At 36.5% G+C, this 19,475-nt stretch overlaps 1 long non-coding RNA gene across 2 annotated transcripts in view; it reads right to left on the reverse strand.

Annotated features, from left to right (window-relative positions):
- The window catches only part of LOC120531314, a 62,591-nt gene extending 43,362 nt beyond the window's left edge, over positions 1-19,229 (reverse strand). For both annotated transcript variants that reach the window (XR_005634095.1, XR_005634094.1), the window contains exon 1: positions 19,057-19,229. This is a non-coding gene — a long non-coding RNA (uncharacterized LOC120531314). The remainder of the gene's footprint in view (positions 1-19,056) is intronic.
- Positions 19,230-19,475: the final 246 nt, after the last annotated feature.

Genomic DNA, 19,475 nt, shown 5'->3' on the forward strand with positions numbered 1-19,475 from the left:
GGAAGTGTGTTAAATTTTGGGCTGCTTTTAAACAGTATATAAGCTAAACTCTGAACAGTGTTGCAGTTCCAGTTAAGCACAGTAAGGATTTAACCGGCATTACAATGAGAAAATGATATATAAAGAAATTCTGGCACAATCTACATTAATATGTGTAAATAACACAAGCATACTATGCTCAAAAGGTCTGTATAAAAAATTTGTCAAAACTATTTTTGACCAAAGATACACAATACGTCTCAAAGAAAGTCTACTCCAGACTAAGTAAATTTCTCAAAACATTTAAGATTTTGTTGGCACTGCCTGGAAGCTCATTATTAATGCACTCTATCCTATAACTTCTAGAAACCAAGAATAGTATAATAAATAATGCATAGACAGACATATAATCAATACCAGGTTTTACTTTACATATTCTGAAAGTAAATTCAGTGCATAAGCACTTCCTATTGCAAACAGCAACACTCGCTGACACACAAATAAGAGAAATATGTTGTTATGGTCAAGCTTGAGTTCCTCCCCAGCTCATGTTTAAAGTGTTTCTTTTTGTCTTGTTTTCCCTGCATCTTCATTCATTGCTTTATATTGTTTTTATAATAGTGTTCTGTTAATTAATCATTCAAATGATGATGTATTTTCTTTTCATTTTATTCTATTGAGTTATGTAGTTTATATTTGCGATTTTTAATTCTTTCGTGTTTCTTGGATTTTGTGGGTGGATCCCAAGAGGCATGGCTACCGACCCGTCATAAATTACAAAGCGCCCCTAGCCCTATAAAGGCAGACTGGGACTTGAAGCCCAATTCTTGGATGTGCACTGTTGGATTTGGGTGGGTCTTGTAAGCATTGTGTCTTAATGGATTTTTTTTCTCTGCTTCTTGGATTATTTTGCTTTGTTTTTCGGATTGTTATAGTTTATTTTGCTTTGAGACTTGTTTCCCTTGGTCTGTCTTTTTGGCAAATCCCTTTTTCTCCTGTAAACAATTTTTGTTGCATTATTTCTACTATTCAAATAAATACTCCTTTAATAAAGATATTTTGTTGCCTTGCTTTTATACAAGCCAGGGGTTGATGATGTTCCCCTCTATAGGGCAGCATTTTGATGTATTTCAGAATATTTTAATGTCCCTTTCCAGGCAGGAGAAATAAACCACACAGGCAAGTGGTTGCAGCAGTCCAAAAACAAAGGTTTTATTGCTCTTCTGCTTTAACTGGACAATGCAACTCCCAAAAAAAAGTATCCCAGTGGCTGCTTTATTTTAGAGTGGTTGATGGGGCTCCTCTGCCTGCCTCTCTCCGCAGCACTCTGAGCAACTCCATTTTTGTAGATTTAAGGACATACTGCTTTGGTGATAATTTCTTTTCCAGACTCTTACAAGTATATTTTTGGACTTTGAAAGACTCTAGTGAAAGGTGGGCTGCCTTCTAGTGCACCTCCTCTGGGCAGACTTGTGGGATTCAGGCCTGCTTCCCTAGCTATTCTTGAAGGCCTTGCACTCTTTGATGACTTTGTTAAATAAGTCATAAGAGATTCAAGACAAAGGTCTAGATGTAGTCTTTTGGTGACCTTATATCAATTGCATATGGCAAAAAGGCACAGTCAGTCTTTATTTCAAAAGGACATTGCACTCCTGTGCTTACACAGAATGTAGTGGAGATTCTTATTATTAGCCTAAAGAGCAGTAGCATTGGGCCAGCCATGATTTAAAAATCCAGACAAAATTCATCTGAAGTTCTGAGGTACATCATTGACATTTAATGGACACAGAGGCTGTCATTCATCAGCAGTCTGTCAGTGTTTGGGTAGAACACATAGCAGTCAAACATTTCTCCTGTTATACTTGACAAACATAACAGAACCAAAAGACGATTTTCCAAAAATCTGAAGAAATGTGCCAAATATTCAAATTTTTTTTTAACTTGTAGTAAACCTATTTTATTTATTGCAACATGAATAACAGCATTATCAATATTTTTATTAATTCCCTAAACTGTGCTGTAATTGTTATTGGAATCATTAATGAGTAAACTGAGCAGTATATGAATAACTCCCCTGAATGAGAGGAATTCAACATGCTTCCAGTAAAAGGCATTACATTTTCAGTACTGCGTATTGTTTCCTGCACATTATTGAAATTCACAGTTCATTTGTTAAAGACCACACTGAAAGATCTCAAATGAGTAGGTTAGGTGCTTTCACTTTAACAGATTCCCAGATTAATCAGAGTGTGCTTCTCTGGAGTTCAGCCTTTGAACTTAGTAATTACACAGTATCTTATTTTGCACTATTAACCATGGATATTTTATTATACTGCTTTAGTTTAATTAATGCTCACACCAATTCTTTAATTTATGCCTTCAGATTGTTTTTGTATAAATACAGCATTACATATAATATAGGGACATTTCCTTGGCATCAGGTTGCACAAATACTGCCTTATGTCTAATTATTAACTTTATTGATTCTCATTGATACATTTTTCGTTAAAGAATATGAGGAACACATCTGAAATATAAAAAATAAAATAATGAAAATATTTTAAAATAAGATATGGTCCTCATTTAAATGATGTACATTGTTAGAATGGTTAGACAGTATTTTCTTTTTTGCTGTCATGTATTTCAACAAAGTAAAAGATGCAGGCTTTTAATTAATATTTGCAACTGACATAAAACTGTTTTATATTAAGGCTGGAACTCTCCTGCATTACAAATGCAAAAACTATATTACATAATACAACATAAACAGGAATTAATAGAAAATAATAATCCATATAGACTTTAGAGGGTTCACTAAACTTAAAATGTAGGCCCACAGTATCACACAAGCTTTATTTTGAACATATATTAATTGTTTGGCTTTTCCTTAGTTGTTTTCAATATGCAGTGATACTGGGTTTTGAAGACCATTAAATTTATTTTTAACATTTATTTTTCATTTTGAAACATTTTTAACCATGTAACATCACTAGTGTAATGCTATTTAAGCTGGTGTTGCACTAGACTGTGTGTCCAATATTGTGGATTCACTCCAAACATTGGTTGCTTTTCTCTTTGTTATTTTTGAATGAATTACTGTGGATTTCCATTTCTGACAAGACGATGATTTAAATCTAATGTTTAGACTATTATTTCATTGGTTCTTGACTTGTTACCCTGTTAATTGACTATGATTATTGTCACCCATATTCGGCCTTGACTTCAATTTTCTTGACTTCCTGGTTAAAACTTTTGGCTTCCTATCTTGACTCTTCATTATTGCTGTCTCCCCTGAATTTTTAGTACAGAAAACATTAAGTAGGCCTCACCAGCAAAAAGTAAGCCTCAAGAAAACAGCTAAGAGTCTGTACAGTTAAAAGTGGGCTAAAGGTTTTAAATCGCAAAAGGGAGGGGGAACTGTAAAAACCTAAGGCCCAAATACCAAAAATAAAGGTTCTTAATAGTTGAAGAGTTTATTAATACAAAAATTTAAAAATAAAATAAAACTAAAAGGTGGTAAAAGAAATAACAATAAGTTGATTAAGATGGAAACCCAAACCAAAACTGCTAAACATAAACGTATATCAAAACGGAGCTAAAAAAAAAACAAACCTAAAAAGATCAAGCAAGAATCTGTAATTAAGGAATCAAAAAATAAACCACACAACAAGAACACAGAAAGTAATACTTTATCACTACGGTTAGGCCTCTGAGAATTTTATAAAGGTGATTCCCATAGTAGCAATATTTTGGGGGCTACATCTCCATTCGTTCAATATGTAACTAACAAGGAAAATCTCCAATTAAGCAGAATTTAGTAAAAGATGAAAAGGAAATCACAAAATAATTGTTAAACAGAAAATAACTAATAGAAAATAATTAAACATAAAAAGAAATAAAATAACAAAGCCACCTTTATTAATATAAAGATCCATACAACACATAAAAGCAGCAACATGAGCAAACAATGATTGAAAAGAATAAGGCCAGGGATGAAACCCTGGCAAAACCACAACAGCGTGTGTGTCATCCTCTTGCATTTTGATATAGTCAACAATATTATGATACATAATAAATCCAAAAAAGACATCTTAATCTGAAATTTGCTAATAAATATAACACTGTATAAAGTAAAAATAAATTTTATGAATCTTGTTAGCAAAGCATCTTCTCCAAATTACATTATGAGATGGCACATTCATTCCACATTGATGGCAAACGCTGTTACCAGTATGTGTGGACTGTATAAACTTCCGTGCAAAATGAATAAAAATAATGCTAACATACACCGGATTTTCTCATTACAGTATTCAGCTAAATTTTTGCAAGATAACACACGGACTTTATCAAAATATAACAATATAATCTATTAAAAAAGTGCAATTCATAATTCAGGACAACACCACAACAGTGCGAAATGTGATGCGGTGTCATGAGGAAATTAGCAGGGACTCTGCTAGAAAAGTACCCAAATTGAAAGTATACTTCGAGTCTCAATATGCATAATGTCATAATCATAACTCATGTTGACATTATTTCAGCCGGTTATCATTAGTGATACATGTTTTTGTGCATTAATATTCAGACTAAGAAATGTTTTCATACATGTACGGAATTTTTTACCTTGAAGAGGGATTTTAAAAGGGTTGCTCTTAGAAGCATCTCAAATATATATATACTGGAGAATATAACTTGACAAATCCCCTCTAACGGGACGCACAGGCATCAAAAGCGGGGGCCCCATTAGGCGCGGGGCTTGGGGCAGTCACCCCACTTGCCACCCCCTAACGGAGCTTTTGTATAAAACGTAGAGGGTAGCATACAATATGTGTTCATCCACATCATATCTAAGTGGCTACTGCAAGGACGGTATGAGAGTTGGAAGAACCTTTGTAATGCACAAGCCAACAACACACTCACACACTCACTCTTATTAGGGCCATTGTTCATCAAAACAAACACATACTTCTTTAGAATGCAAAACAAAACGCTCTGTATATTAGAGATCTTTTGTTATTAGGTAGAACTAACGACTCAACTATGACAACACTCCTTCACGTTCATTAAGATTAATCTGCATAGTAAAACTGCACTATTCCTCTTAGGTTTGTCATCAAAAACTGTACATTCCCTGTTTTTTATTCAGGGAGGACTTGTTTTAGTTTAATAACACACTGCCACCTAGTGTATCAAAGAAAGATAAAACTGCCAGGAGCAAAAATAAAAATAAAAAATAAAAAAGCAGGGTCAAGCTAATGTTACCAAAGAGACTATTGCTTCCAGGTCTGTTAAATATTGGACTGACATGTTAATGAACCTTTGACAGTTTGTCCCTAAAATGTTTAATAGCCAGTAAAATGTTTTAGTGTACTGTTCCATGAAGTGATGCAAATGCAACCACCTTCATTCAATTACCTTCAAAAGTTTCTTATCTGGACTTTCCATAATGTGATCTCAATTTACAGAAATTTACAAATGAAATTTGAAAATGATAAAGTATGTGAACCATCTGTGGTACTCCATCGGGCCTTTGTATACAGTTTACTGCAAACAGTGAGAATAACTTGAATATACTGTATATTGTGTTTTTAAATAATTTTTTGACACATACCATTCCTTAACATTCTTTTAACATTTCCACATGTTGTTGTTTATAATTTCAATTTAAAATAAGATCAATTGAGATTTTTTTCTTGTACAGTATATAAACCTTTGAGCACTATTTCAAACCAAATAGAAAATTCAACAATTTCTAAACAAAATGAAACATGGAGATCATCAAATTAAAAAAAGAAGTTAACCTATTTGTGATATTTCAAAAAATATTAAATGTATTGATTGGCTAATTTAAATGTTTGCAAAGGGAACAATTTTTACTGCTTACATGGATAACCAACTCCCAATACGACCCTTTCAACATGACTGTTTACAAATCAAGGTAATGTTGTACAGCTAACTGAACAAACAAATGCTTTAAAAATTATATAGATGAAATTTCCTTATGTTTAGTTCTGTAAACTTCCACACAGCTTGTCCACTAACTGGCCAATCTTAACCTTTTCTTGCTTCATGAAAGCCCAAAACACAAATGAGGTAACAACAATGCACACCAACTTACATAAGCTTTGTGTTTGTCTGACAAGAAGGAACATGCCACCTACAGTATAAGTAATATGTTTGGGGAAAAAAAAAAACAAACGTGCCGTAAAGCAGCAGAATTACAAAGCAGCTAATCAGGGTTTATGTTTAAGCCTCTATAGAGATTAACAACACACAAAAATGATCTAAAATAGGAATACAGCAGCAACAGTTTTGACTCACACCACCAGTTCATGGCGATTTAGACAATGGAGTCACACCTGTACACTAACCCATGACAGTTATGTATGTCTTTGCAGCGTTTCACACATTGCCTTTTGAATTGGCATGATTCTAAGTTTAGAAACAAAAATGCGCAATTTCTACAAGTACCTAAGAAGGCATTCAGAAGACAACATAAATCTGACTGGAAATCTGCAGGTGGAAAACATCTATCTTAGGAAGTGTGATGCTTTAAACAAACTTTATGGATGAAGACCGAGCACCTTCTTCTCTAAAAAAAAAAAAATAATGTATTTCTTGTAGGCAGTAAAATACCCTCTTTAAAATTTAAGAAGTTACATTTATCTAGTGCATTTAACATTCCAAAAGTCGCTTTACAAAAAATAAGACTAGCTAAGCAGTAGAGGAAAAAGAGAAATACCCCTTGAAGAAAAAAGTCTTTAAATCAGGGAAGAGCAGTCACTGAGAGATCAGGGAAGATAATTCTAGTATTTAGGGGCCTTGGTGCTGAAGGACATGCCTCCCAAGATGGAAAGTCTGGTGCATGGGACAGTAAGTAGATTAGGGCTAAAAGACCTGAGAGAGCAAGAAAGGAATTAACAGAGGAAAAGTTCATTAAGGTAAAGAGGATTAGGACTTTGAAAGTGAGAGGCAAGATTTGGAACTTAATATGAGACTGAACCAGTAACCAGTGTAGCTAAAAGAGAATTGGACTGATGTGAGCAGAACACTTCATATAGGTGGGAACTCTAGATGCAGTTCTGAATGTACTGTGGCTTTTGTAAAGTCTTTGTAGGAAGGGTATTGAAGAAAGAATTACAGTCATATGAAAAAGTTTGGGAACCCCTATTAATTCTTTGGATTTTTGCTTATCATTGGCTGAGCTTTCAAAGTAGCAACTTCCTTTTAATACATGACATGCCTTATGGAAACAGTAGTATTTCAGCAGTGACATTAAGTTTATTGGATTTACAGAAAATATGCAATATGCATCATAACAAAATTCGACAGGTGCATAAATTTGGGCACCCAAACAGAGATATTCCGTCAATACATAGTTGAGCCTCCTTTTGCAAGTATAACAGCCTCTAGACTCCTCCTATAGCCTTTGATGAGTGTCTGGATTCTGGAAGGAGGTATTTTGACCATTCTTCCATACAAAATCTCTCCAGTGCAGTTACATTTGAAGGCTGCTGAGCATGGACAGCCTGCTTCAAATCATCCCATAGATTTTTGATGATATTCAAGTCAGGGGACTGTGATGGCCATTCCAGAACATTGTACTTCTCCCTTTGTATGAATGCCTTTGTAGATTTCAAACTGTGTTTTGGGTCATTGTCTTGTTGGGATATCCAACTCTTGCATAACTTCAACTTTTTGACTGATGCTTGTACATTATCCTGAAGAATTTGTTGACATTGGGTTGAATTCATCTGACCTTTGACTTTAACAAGGGCTCCAGTCCCTGAACTAGACACACAGCCCCACAGCATGATGGTACCTCCACCAAATTTGACAGTAGGTAGCAGATGTTTTTCTTGGAATGCAGTATTCAATTTTTGACTCATCAGTCCAAAGCACTTTGTTCCAAAATGAATCTGGCTTGTCTAAATGAGCATTTGCATACAACAAGCGACTCTGTTTGTGTCGTGAGTGCAGAAAGGGCTTTCTTCTCATCACCCTGCCATACAGATTGTTGTGCAAATTGTGCTGAATTGTAGAACGATGTACAGATACACTATCTGCAGCAAGATGTTCTTGCAGGTCTTTGGAGGTGAGCTGTGGGTTGTCTGTAACAATTCTCATAATCCTGCACATATGCCGCTCCTGTATTTTTCTTGGCCTGCCAGACCTGGGTTTAACAGCAACTGTGCCTGTGGCCTTCCATTTCCGAATTACACTCCTTACAATTGAAACTGACAGTTTAAACTTCTGAGATAGCTTTTTGTAGCCTTCCCGTAAACAATCTTTGTTTTCAGATTTTTTGAGAGTTGCTTTGAGGATCCCATGCTGTCACTCTTCAGAGAAGAGTCAAAGGGAAGCACAACTTGCAATTTACCACCTTAAATACCTTTTCTCATGATTGGACACACCTGTCTATGAAGTTCAAGGCTTAACGATCTAATCTAACCAATTTGGTGTTACAAGTAATCAGTATTGAGCAGTTACATGCATTCAAATCAGCAAAATTACAAGGGTACCCACATTTTTCCACTGCCAGTTTTTCACATTTGATTTAATTTCATACAACTAAATACTACATCAATAAAAATCTTTGTGCGGAAAACACCCCAGTTCTCAGATGTTCCTAGGAAATGTAAGAAATACCACTGTTATCTTTTTTTGATTGAAAGTAGAGTAAATTATCACACAGGCTGAGAGGGGCTCCCAAATTATTTCATATGACTGTATAGTAATGAAAATGGCACATAAGGAAAGCATGTCTGTGGATCATTACTAGTGAGAAACAAATGAAGATGAGCAATATTACAGAGAAGTCTGGATGTGTAATTTGTTATGTGGCTCAAAATTAAGAACTGGTCAAATATAACACCAAGGATATAACAAGCCAAAAGGACCAAAAAATTAGATCATTCAGATAATAAAGATTTAGGACCAACCAGTAAAACTGCAGTTTTGTCAGTGTCTATGCTGGTGTGGAGATCTCATGTTTCCCCTATGTCTATATGAACTGTTTTCCTACCATACCCCAAAGATGTTAGGTTAGCTGACCTGGTCTGAATAAATGTGACTGTATGAGAGTTCTCATACTGACAAGATGGCACCCTTTACTGTTTTGTTTCCTGCCTGACTAGCCTGATGTTACACGGACAGGCTCTTTATTCCTGCAACCCAGAATTGGACAAACAGGTTTTGAAGAGGCAAAGATTTTTTTTACTATATAGAGACAAGAAAACCAACACTCAAAGTTGGTGATAAACTCTGGTAATGCAAAGTTTTAAGAAAAATAACTGCATTTATCAATCTTATACGAGTCACTCTAGGTAATCACATTGTTCTAAATACTTGGGACACTTAAAATTAGCATAGCTATTTGTAATTTTTTTTAAGTTAATTCTGTTGAAATTAGAAGCCCAAACTTTGCCATGTGTCTCTAAAAGCAACACACTTCAATATCAACACAAAGGCCTAATTTTGTAGATTAATGACAACCTAAAGAAAATCATTTAACATCAGCAAAAAAAGGAAAGACAATTCAAAGAAAAATTATGAAATATGTATTTAACTCTATTAATTATTACGTTTAATGAATACTAGTTTTATATGTTAATATAATCTCATAACGATGGGGAAACAATCAAAATAATAACTGAATACTTGAGACTGGTTATCAGAAAGGTGGTCAGGTTGACTTTACAGATTCAGCAAGACTGTAAAGCACATTTTACTTTGTGTGTGTGAAATACTGGACAACACATTAAGATACAATATATACAACGCAAAGGACCAAAGAAACCTTACAGTACTTCAGTAAAATACAATACTTTTTTTTAATAGCTTAGGAATCAGGCTAACGTAATAAATGAGTACACTGACCTAAATACACACAAGTACCATATAAAAATAGGCAGTTCATACCTAAAGTTAATGACTAACAAGTCCATTTAACCACCACGCCATTTTTTGGGTGTTCTATAATCTGACACACCTCTGACATTACTCAGTCACTGTACTGGTACAAACTCTGAAAGTCCCATATCTGGAGATAAACATTAGTCTGAACATATTGCTTCCCCTAACCCTGGTTGGAAAACATCCTCATTGATTTGTTCTGCTGGTCAAAACTGTCCGTGGTAAACTGAAAGAAACAGTTTCAATATTACCATCAGGCTGTGAAAATAAAACCAGAAAACTGTTATCTCACCTTTGTTTTGACCACATAACCATTCTGTACATTAACTCTCAAGAAAGAAGAAAAGCAATGCAACTGTTCTTTCACCAGGCTGTCACCCTTGACATTCCCTAACTATGAGTAGCAGATGTAGGAATTCTCCAATTTTCTGATAACCACTTCTCATTAAACAAATGATTCATCATGTCACATGTCTGCTGTCTCTATAACCTATAAAAGCATTACCGGGTTACAGATAGGTTAAAGGAAAATTTCATAGAAATGAATGATGAAGTGGTTTGTCCTTTTTAAATTATGGTTCTACTGAGCAAATACAAGAATTGAGTACAAATGGCACATTTTCTAATAAGAAACTCATTAGACAAGCAATAGGTAAGAAATAAAAAGTTGTGGCTGGGGGTTTGTTTTACTTCTTGCTTGTGGAAATGTCTTCTTCTTATAAAAACCTTCATCTGATACACACCTCATTTATATTTATACAGCTCAGTCTTCCCACCATATATTAATCTACATACATTTATTTTATTTTAAAATAATAAAATTACAGGTAACTATCATCATTAACACAACATCAAATACAAAAAAAGTACCATTGAAGGCCTGAGAAAATATGTCAGGTCAAATACTTACCTGTCCTTGACTGTTTGGAAAACAAGGGGGAAGTTTCTGCTTAAATGGTTAAAAAGACCGGAATGAGAAAAACAAAGTCAGAGAAACGTAACTAGTAAGCTGGCCTGAATATGGTGGTGTCACCAGGGTCAGCCTACGGAAAGGTTGTTTTCAGTCTCCTTTCTTATTGGACTTAGTGGATATTCAGTACTCCCTAAGTTATTAAGCAATCATTGTCACATTGAGGTATCGACTGATCTTTTCTTGGGTAGAAGGTAGTAAGGAGCTACCACTGGCTTTCTGTTTTTTGAGAAAGGATAGCAACATATTCACATGCTATGGAAACTTTACCATTTGTGACATTATACCTTGCCAGTTTATACTGTTCACATGCACTAATGGTCATTGGTCAATGTTGGAGAAGCAATACAAGGGTTTTGCTGTTTGAAGCACACAACAAAGATTGAAAAGAGTTTCTCAGTTTCTCTTTGTAAGCATATTAAGTGCACCATTAAAAACAATGGTTCTGTAATGCACTTTATGATTCTTTGCTGGTTTGTGTAACTCCTCACTGCTCCATTGCTTGACAAAGCACTATTTCATTCTGGGAAGAGCTCTTTGTATATGAAATTGATTCCCTGTTCTTTGAAAAACATCCTAATATGTAGAAAAACCTAAAATCTTTAATATATGGTAGGGGGTACCTAGCAAGACACTAACAGATGAAGAAAACCTGAAGTTAGCCTGTGTTATTGTATGCAGAGAGAGTCCTTTTAAAATCATGACTTTTTGGTATTTCACAAATCTGTTACTATCTGCTTATGGTAATTTACTGTATACCGATCTACAAAAACAAAAGGTTCTTCCTAGAACCTTCATGAGGATTGGTCTTTGGGGAACAAAAAAAAATTCCTCTATGGCATTGCCCTGAAGAACCACTTTTTTTTTTGTTTTTAAGCGTGTAGATATTCCTCCAAATTAAATGAAACTGAGAAATGTAATTTATAGATTATCTTGTTTTCCTTTTTGTTATTCTATAATTAAATGAAGCAGTAACTCAGCATTGTGATAGAGTTCTTAATTTAGATAACAAACTGATCCCCAAATTCTCTCTCTGGGAATTACCACTTGCAAAGGTTTTTGGATATAATTTCCAACCTGAAGCTCACAATTTTCTAAGCACATTCAGTACAAACAGTAACAGGAACTAATTTGTGTGGCAGTCCCCATGCTTTATAGGACTGCTCCTAACTTCCAAAATAATGAAAGGACATCACAATGAGGAAGCTCACGAGATCAAAAATAACATCATATTTGTAATCAATGACCTCGAAATAGTCTAAAATGATACCCCACATGCTTATGCTTGAAATCTGTCATTTCTAACCTTCGGGGGTGACTCCTAGAAGGCTATTTATTACTATCTGTAAAGAACCAAATATCAAAGTATTATCATATTCATGATTAGCAACCTTAAAATAACACTCCACATACCTATATTTCTGATCCCCATTTTTTCAAAGTTTTGTGAAAAGGAGTCATTTTGACCCCTCATATCCCTTTAAGGAGTGAACCCCTGGGGTCAACTGGTTTGGTATACACAAATTCAAGTGTTTCTGATAATTTCTGCTGAAGACACCTATTGGTTTACTCGTTACCATAAACATGTAATTTCCTGCACAAAATATGGTTCAACGATGTCCTAAAAATTAGGGGTTTTGGGTCTGGAGGGTTATAAATAATTTAGGGGTGGAGTGGTGGCTCTGAGGCTAAGGATCTGTGCTGGTATACCAAAGGTTGCCAGTTCAAATCTCTGTCACTGCCAAAAAAGATCCTACTCTGCAGGGCCCTTGAGAAAGACCCTTAACCTTCAATTGCACCAGGGGCGTTGTACAACGGCTGACCCTGCGCTCTGACCCCAAGGGGTATGTGAAAACTAACAAACTCCTAATACAAGAAGCCTCTTCACTGTTTTTTTTCTTATGTCACTAGAAGTACATGTATCAGCAAAACTATGAAAAACAAATGTGCCTTATGTTCAATGCTTAATAAGCATGGAGTAATATTTAAAAAAAAAAAGTCTGCAGCATCTAAATATGTTGTGCTCTGTTCACATAATATCCTGCACCTCCTTCAACTGTTTTGCTAACTTGCCATTTTTGCTGTCCACTCACCTCTCCTTAAGATCCTTGGTGTCATGTTGGTCAGTAATGCCCAGACCTCCTCACACTACCTTTTGTAAGCCACCTTTCTGTTTTCCATACCATTTAATGAAGAGCCTCTGAAGCCCACCTGATTACTTCACAAGTGAGCGGAGCGATACCTAATACGAGTGTGGATTTAGTCAGCATGCTTAAAACCTTATGATGGAATCTGGACATGAGGCATATCAATAACATCTTCTTCTTCTTTCAGCTACTCCCGTTAGGGGTTGCCACAGCGGATCATCTCATCCCATATCTTTCTGTCCTCTGCATCTTGTTCTTTTACACCCATCACCTGCATGTCCTCTCTCACCACATCCATAAACCTTCGCTTAGGCCTTCCTCTTTTCCTCTTCCCTGGCAGCTCTATCTTTAGCATCATTCTCCCAATATACCCAGCATCTCCCCTCTGCACATGTCCAAACCAACTCAATCTCGCCTCTCTGACTTTGTCTCCCAACCAACTTGAGCTGACCTTCTAATGTACTCATTTCTAATCCTGTCCATCCTCGTCACACCCAGTGCAAATCTTAGCATCTTTAACTCTGTTACCTCCAGCTCTGTCTCCTGCTTTCTGGTCAGTGCCACCGTCTCCAACTCATATAACATAGCAGGTCTCACTACCGTCCTGTAGACCTTCCCTTTCACTCTTGCTGACACCCATCTGTCACAAATTACTCCTGACTCTCTTCTCCACACATTCCACCCTGCCAGCACTTTTTTTTCACCTCTCTTCCACAATCCCCATTACTCTGTACTGTTTATCCCAAGTATTTAAACTCATCCACCTTCGCCAACTCTACTCCCTGCATCCTCACCATTCTACTGACCTCCCTCTCATTTACACACATGTATTCTGTCTTGTTCCTACTGACATTAATTCCTCTCCTCTCTAGAGCATATCTCTACCTCTCCAGGGTCTCCTCAACCTGGTCCCTACTATCGCTACAGATCACAATGTCATCAGCAAACATCATAGTCCACGGAGACTCCTATCTAATCTTATCTGTCACACTGTCCATCACCATTGCAAATAAGAAAGGGCTCAGAGCCGATCCCTGATGCAATTCCACCTCCACCTTGAATGCATCCGTCACTCCTACCGCAGACCTTACCAGTGTCACACTTCCCTCGTACATATCCTATACAACTCTTACGTACTTCTCTGCCACTCCTGAGTTCTTCATACAGTACCACAGCTCCTCTCGAGGCACCCTGTCATATTCTTTCTCCAGGTCCACAAAGATGCAATACAACTCCTTCTGGCTTTCTCTAAACTTCTCCATCAACGTCCTCAGAGCAATCATCGCATCTGTGGTGCTCTTTCTTGGCATGAAACCATACTGTTGCTCACTCATCATCACCTGAATAACATGCACATTAAAATTAAAATAGGCACTCCATCCTTGACTACTTAACAGCAGTGCTACCAATTTCCTTGCCTGCAGATCCTCAAATCCCCTTTCCCTTCAAACCGAGCTGAACAACAAATTTGCATATGCAACATTTATCATAAATAACTGTAATGGCAAGGGGGTGTAAGAGATTAAGTGGAATGGAATTTACCTCTTATGCTGACTGCTGTTGAGTAGCTCGGTTGGCTTCTCCAATGCCGATTATACCATGCTGCTTTGAGCTTCAGTGGTGACACAGGCTCACAGCTGCTTTGTCCCTTTATCTGCTTACCACACCACCTGGCTTCGTTTGACTCTGCTCACCTGGAGTCAGAAGCAACTATCATGCAACGCGGTACCCACAGCTCTCTGTGAGCCACCCCAAGACCAGGGTCCAAATCAGAAGATCCCTGACAGCGACACACACGTCCCAGTTGATTCAACAGCCAGTAGACACATTTCTGTCCTCCTTCCACCACCTCGCTGTTACCCCTAGGGCTGCTTTAAAACAGGCTTTCCCAGGTATTCCCACCTTTAGTAGCCTGCAACCAGCTTAGATTAATGTACCTCTCATGTCCGGACCTACAACATTCTATATTACGCATTAATTTTCTAACCCCTCCTGGGCACTAAATGGGAACTATTACACCACCACAACAAAACTGGAGTACCCAGGAAAAAAACAATGGGAACACCAAAGGAACTGAACACTGCACATGGTTTGAACACAGGATGCTAAATCTGTTAGGCTTCACTACTGTCTTCTAGGTCACGTAATCCTATCATAAAGAGCTTGAAATAACATTAACACAAGAGAAATCAACATATTATCTGAGATAATGTTGGTCTTTCCACAAATGGCCCACATTCAGTACTTTACATCACCCCATGCAGGAATGGCTTCCACTTTGTAACCAAAAGCTGCTAGAAAAGCTAACAGCTCCCTGTAACCCAGAACATAATATATGAGTTAGACAGATTGAAATTCCATAAATCTACTGTTAAAGCAGAAAAGGGCTGGAAGAAGATCAACAAGACACAACATCTGCTTGAGCATAAGTATTATTTTAACAGTATGCAATATATAATCATTTTTTATTCTTGATCAATTATTAAAAGGGTGTGTCCATACATTAATTTTGGTGGATATACAGCATTATCTCAAGGTACAAGGTTTCATTTAAGATGATTTGTGCTCATGTCTCTGATGTTACAACTGTATAATGTAACCAAATAAAACATGTAGCTTTTTTCAATCAGCTCTAGATGCCAATATCATGTCAACATTACTGTTGAAGGGCGAATTTCGCAAAAGTGTTATTCATATCAAATTTGCTGCGTTTGCTTTCGCCCTTGTTCGTCAAATTATCACTATTATGTTATACAAAGATTTTAAATTGGTTCCAGGCAAGTGTGGGTGCATGCTTGAGTGTAACCTGGGGTGGATTTGTGGCCCATGTTGGGTTGGTTCCTGCTTTGCACCCAGTGCTGCCAAGATGCATTTCAGCCCTTGTGATCCTGAATTAAGTAGGGTTGAGAAAGTTATGGCATGTTATGCTCTTTGTATTCTACAGTATATTATCTAAAGTTAAATCTATGTAGAATTGAATGGAGACTCATGTTACACTCCTATATTGTTGGAAGGTGTGGGGAACTAATGTTTCTTTATCAGCATAACCTTTATCAGGCCAATAAATCTTTTAGCATTTAAGCTATAAAGTTATACTGGGTCTTTTTTGCTTGACTACTAGGAATCTCTAGATGTAACATGGGAGGTGACTCTAAGGATTTTGCCCTAAAAAGACAGACTGAATGAACATTGTATGTACAGATGAGCCAACCCAGTATTTCACTGGTAGAGTGCCTTCAGTGCTTTTATTCGTTATCATCATCATCACCTGGCTGTCACCAGTTATTCTATTGGTGATTATGCCACTGTAGGTGGGAACAAAAATCTGGTTTCTCATTCCTTTTTCACAATTTGCGAGGGCAACAGGAACCTGAGGACATGTCTTAAACTGGAACCTTTTTGGGGGCTGAAATAATGTTGCATGTTTGTATCATGCCTCTACTTCTACATTTTGATATTAAAAATTTTTCAATCAATTCAATTCTATTTTTGTATAGCCCTCTTTACCGAATACTGGTGCAGAGCAATGTGACAGGTTCTCAGGTAAAAAAAAAATGGACAATAAGAACTGTATCTTATTACATGAGAATTTATATAAATGGAGCTCAGCTCTGCCTATCCATTAACTAATTGTTGAGCTATGGCCAGATGACATTGAAGGAGAGGAAAGGAAAAACTTGACTCAAGCAGCATCCCTGGAAAAAATAAACCTCTAGAGAATACATGGTCAATTATAACAATAGTTAATATCTTCATGAAAACTTCAAGAGTCTTTGAGGCTTACAACATGCCAGCATGATACAATGTCGATATGGAGGTATTTATATTACATTGTCAAAATGGAGGTATGTATTGATGTAAAATTGTTACTGAGACAGATGTCTAGATGGGTTTTCATTAAGGTTAATTACACTAAGGTGTATAATGCATTCCAGTGTGGTTTAAATTAGGTTCATGTCGCAAAAGACCAACCATCTGTATGAATTCAATAGAATGAGGCTGCAGTCCTATTTGTTTATTAACTTCAATGTGTCTGATTAACGGGGAAGAATTGCAATGAGAACATGTCGTTCATGCTCGGGCATAGTTGTTAATTTATATTCATCGAACTCTTACAAAAAGCTGTATTTCAAAGGGATGCGAGGTCCTGCATTTGGCCACACTACTTGATATATCATTTAAAGAAAACACTTAACTTGCCATTGGTCAAACTGGGAAAAACAGCACAATATCTTTGATTTGTAGTTCACTTTGAATGCACGAGCCAATTAAATCAACATACAGTTCCATTCATTCACTTTCAAACCCAATTATTTCACAGGGTTGTGGGATGTGAGGGTGCATGTCCTGGCAGCTGTGTCTATAGGGGTTGGGCGGAGGGGTCTGCAAGGTAGCAGCAAGGGAGAAAAGAACCTTGGATTAAGTGCAAGTCCATGCGCACATACAAATTCAATTAAACCTGGCCAGTTTATGCTATCTAATTAAACTAACAAACGTTTTTGGGCCCCAGAAGGAATACACATGGACATGGGGAAAACATGCAAAAAAGTGGCACACCGTTAATGACTGGGCTAGGATTCTTGCCCGGTTTACTGGAAATGTCAGGCAGTAGTTCCAACTACTGTGCCAAATATAAAAATCAAAGGAACTGAAATGTGGAAGCCGAAAAAACTTTGTGGTTTTGAAGATAAACTTGTGGTGCAATGTCTAAAACACCATAGAAGATTCAATTCCTTCCAAAGGTTTGCATTAGTCCAAGACTTCAATTACACATTTTAAAGAATGCAACACTTTATGGAGAGTAAAGAAGCTTAATGATCATTTTCCTATTCATTTCCACATGTTGCTGAAATAAATTGGCAACCTTAATTTTCTACAGGTTTTACTTGAGGATAAACAGGTGAGCTCATCCTGGATATTTTTAAAAAATCATTTGTCACTGGGAGAGCAAATATGAATAAAGTTTATAATGTAATGGTGGCAAGTGAGATATTAAGCACGATTTATTATAGCACACGCCAACCACAGAGCAATGGAATTTTTTGGATACCAAACCAGCTGCAGGGAGTGGCAGGGAGACATCCCTGATCACTGCCTTACCATCTTAAAATATACCAGGATAAAAAAAAAAAAAGGGAAAAAGGACAAAACATTTACGAAGGATGGCTGATCCTGCAGCTGCTATTTTTGGCAACTGCAATAGGCACCAATGCTTTTCAGGTTCTAAAACCTACCCGGTTAATTAATCTAGTACAGTTAAGTTGTACTGCAATTTACTTTACCAATCATTTTGAGATGTGTTGACTATAAAAGCTATAATGTTTGACCAACTGTTTCAAAATGTATGGAAATATGTAATTCAGGGTAATATGTGCAGGCAGATTTGCCAGCTGCACTTGTTAAACCGACAAATATTCCGCTCACCCATTACAATTGTAGTGGCTTAGCTGAACCACAAGATGGCGACAGCATTAGGTAAACTAGGTACAGTAGCTTCTAATGTAATAAGGACAAAGTTAGGATGTTGTAGCAGAGCAGCACCTTTGCAGCTTTTACGATTGATTTTAAATGACCAAAGTAAAATAGCAGACTATTGTTGTAATGATTGAATTAATAATGAAACATTCTCAATGTATTGACTTTGTACACAAAGGAGTAAGCAAATAATATGAATTCCAATAGGGAACAAAACAATTCAAATATAGAAAAATCTTACTAAATACATTAATCATTCTCTAATTTTTGTATAAATATAACTAGCAGCAGTTTGGCAAATGACGAAGCACTTACAGGATAAAAGTAACATGATATAAGAAACTGTTTTCACCGTCTATATTTAGGTTCCTCTGAGAAAATGGGTGGCTGAAGGTGTAGTGCATATTTTTTAAGTATTTTTTCCTGTTATTTAATTGGTACAAATAAAACCATTCCAAATATTCCATTCAGGGATGAAAAATCACATTGACCTTTGATACTGATAAAATATCATCGAGTATTGATATTTACCACTGGAGTTGTTTGTATTTAAATTATTTTGTAACTTACCTTGTCATGTGTGACTTTGTCTTCTTTCTAAAGCGCCTCGTAAGTTTGTCCACTGTAGAAATGGTCTATATTCAATAAAGTATCTTGTGAAGTAATATTATGAGCAAGAGTAATTATTAACATTATAGTCTTCATCTACAGTGTATTATTTTTGTTATGTAGACCCATTGCCGGGAGCCCACAGTCACTGCAGTAAACATTTCAACACAACAGATGGCATACATAAACTTTGCAGTTTGTTGAATGCTTCAGTACTGTTCCTGGAAAAATTATATGCTGTGCCCACTTACTGTGCCTGCAATGCCGGGCATCAATGGATACTTCCAGCATTCAGCAGTTGAACAGAGCAGATGGCATGCAAAGTCAAATGCCATAAGCATCAAGTGGGGAGGAAGAAAACAAGGCAAAGTTGCATTCAG

Source organism: Polypterus senegalus, chromosome 1 (assembly GCF_016835505.1).
Source record: "Polypterus senegalus isolate Bchr_013 chromosome 1, ASM1683550v1, whole genome shotgun sequence".
Lineage (NCBI taxonomy): Eukaryota > Metazoa > Chordata > Cladistia > Polypteriformes > Polypteridae > Polypterus > Polypterus senegalus.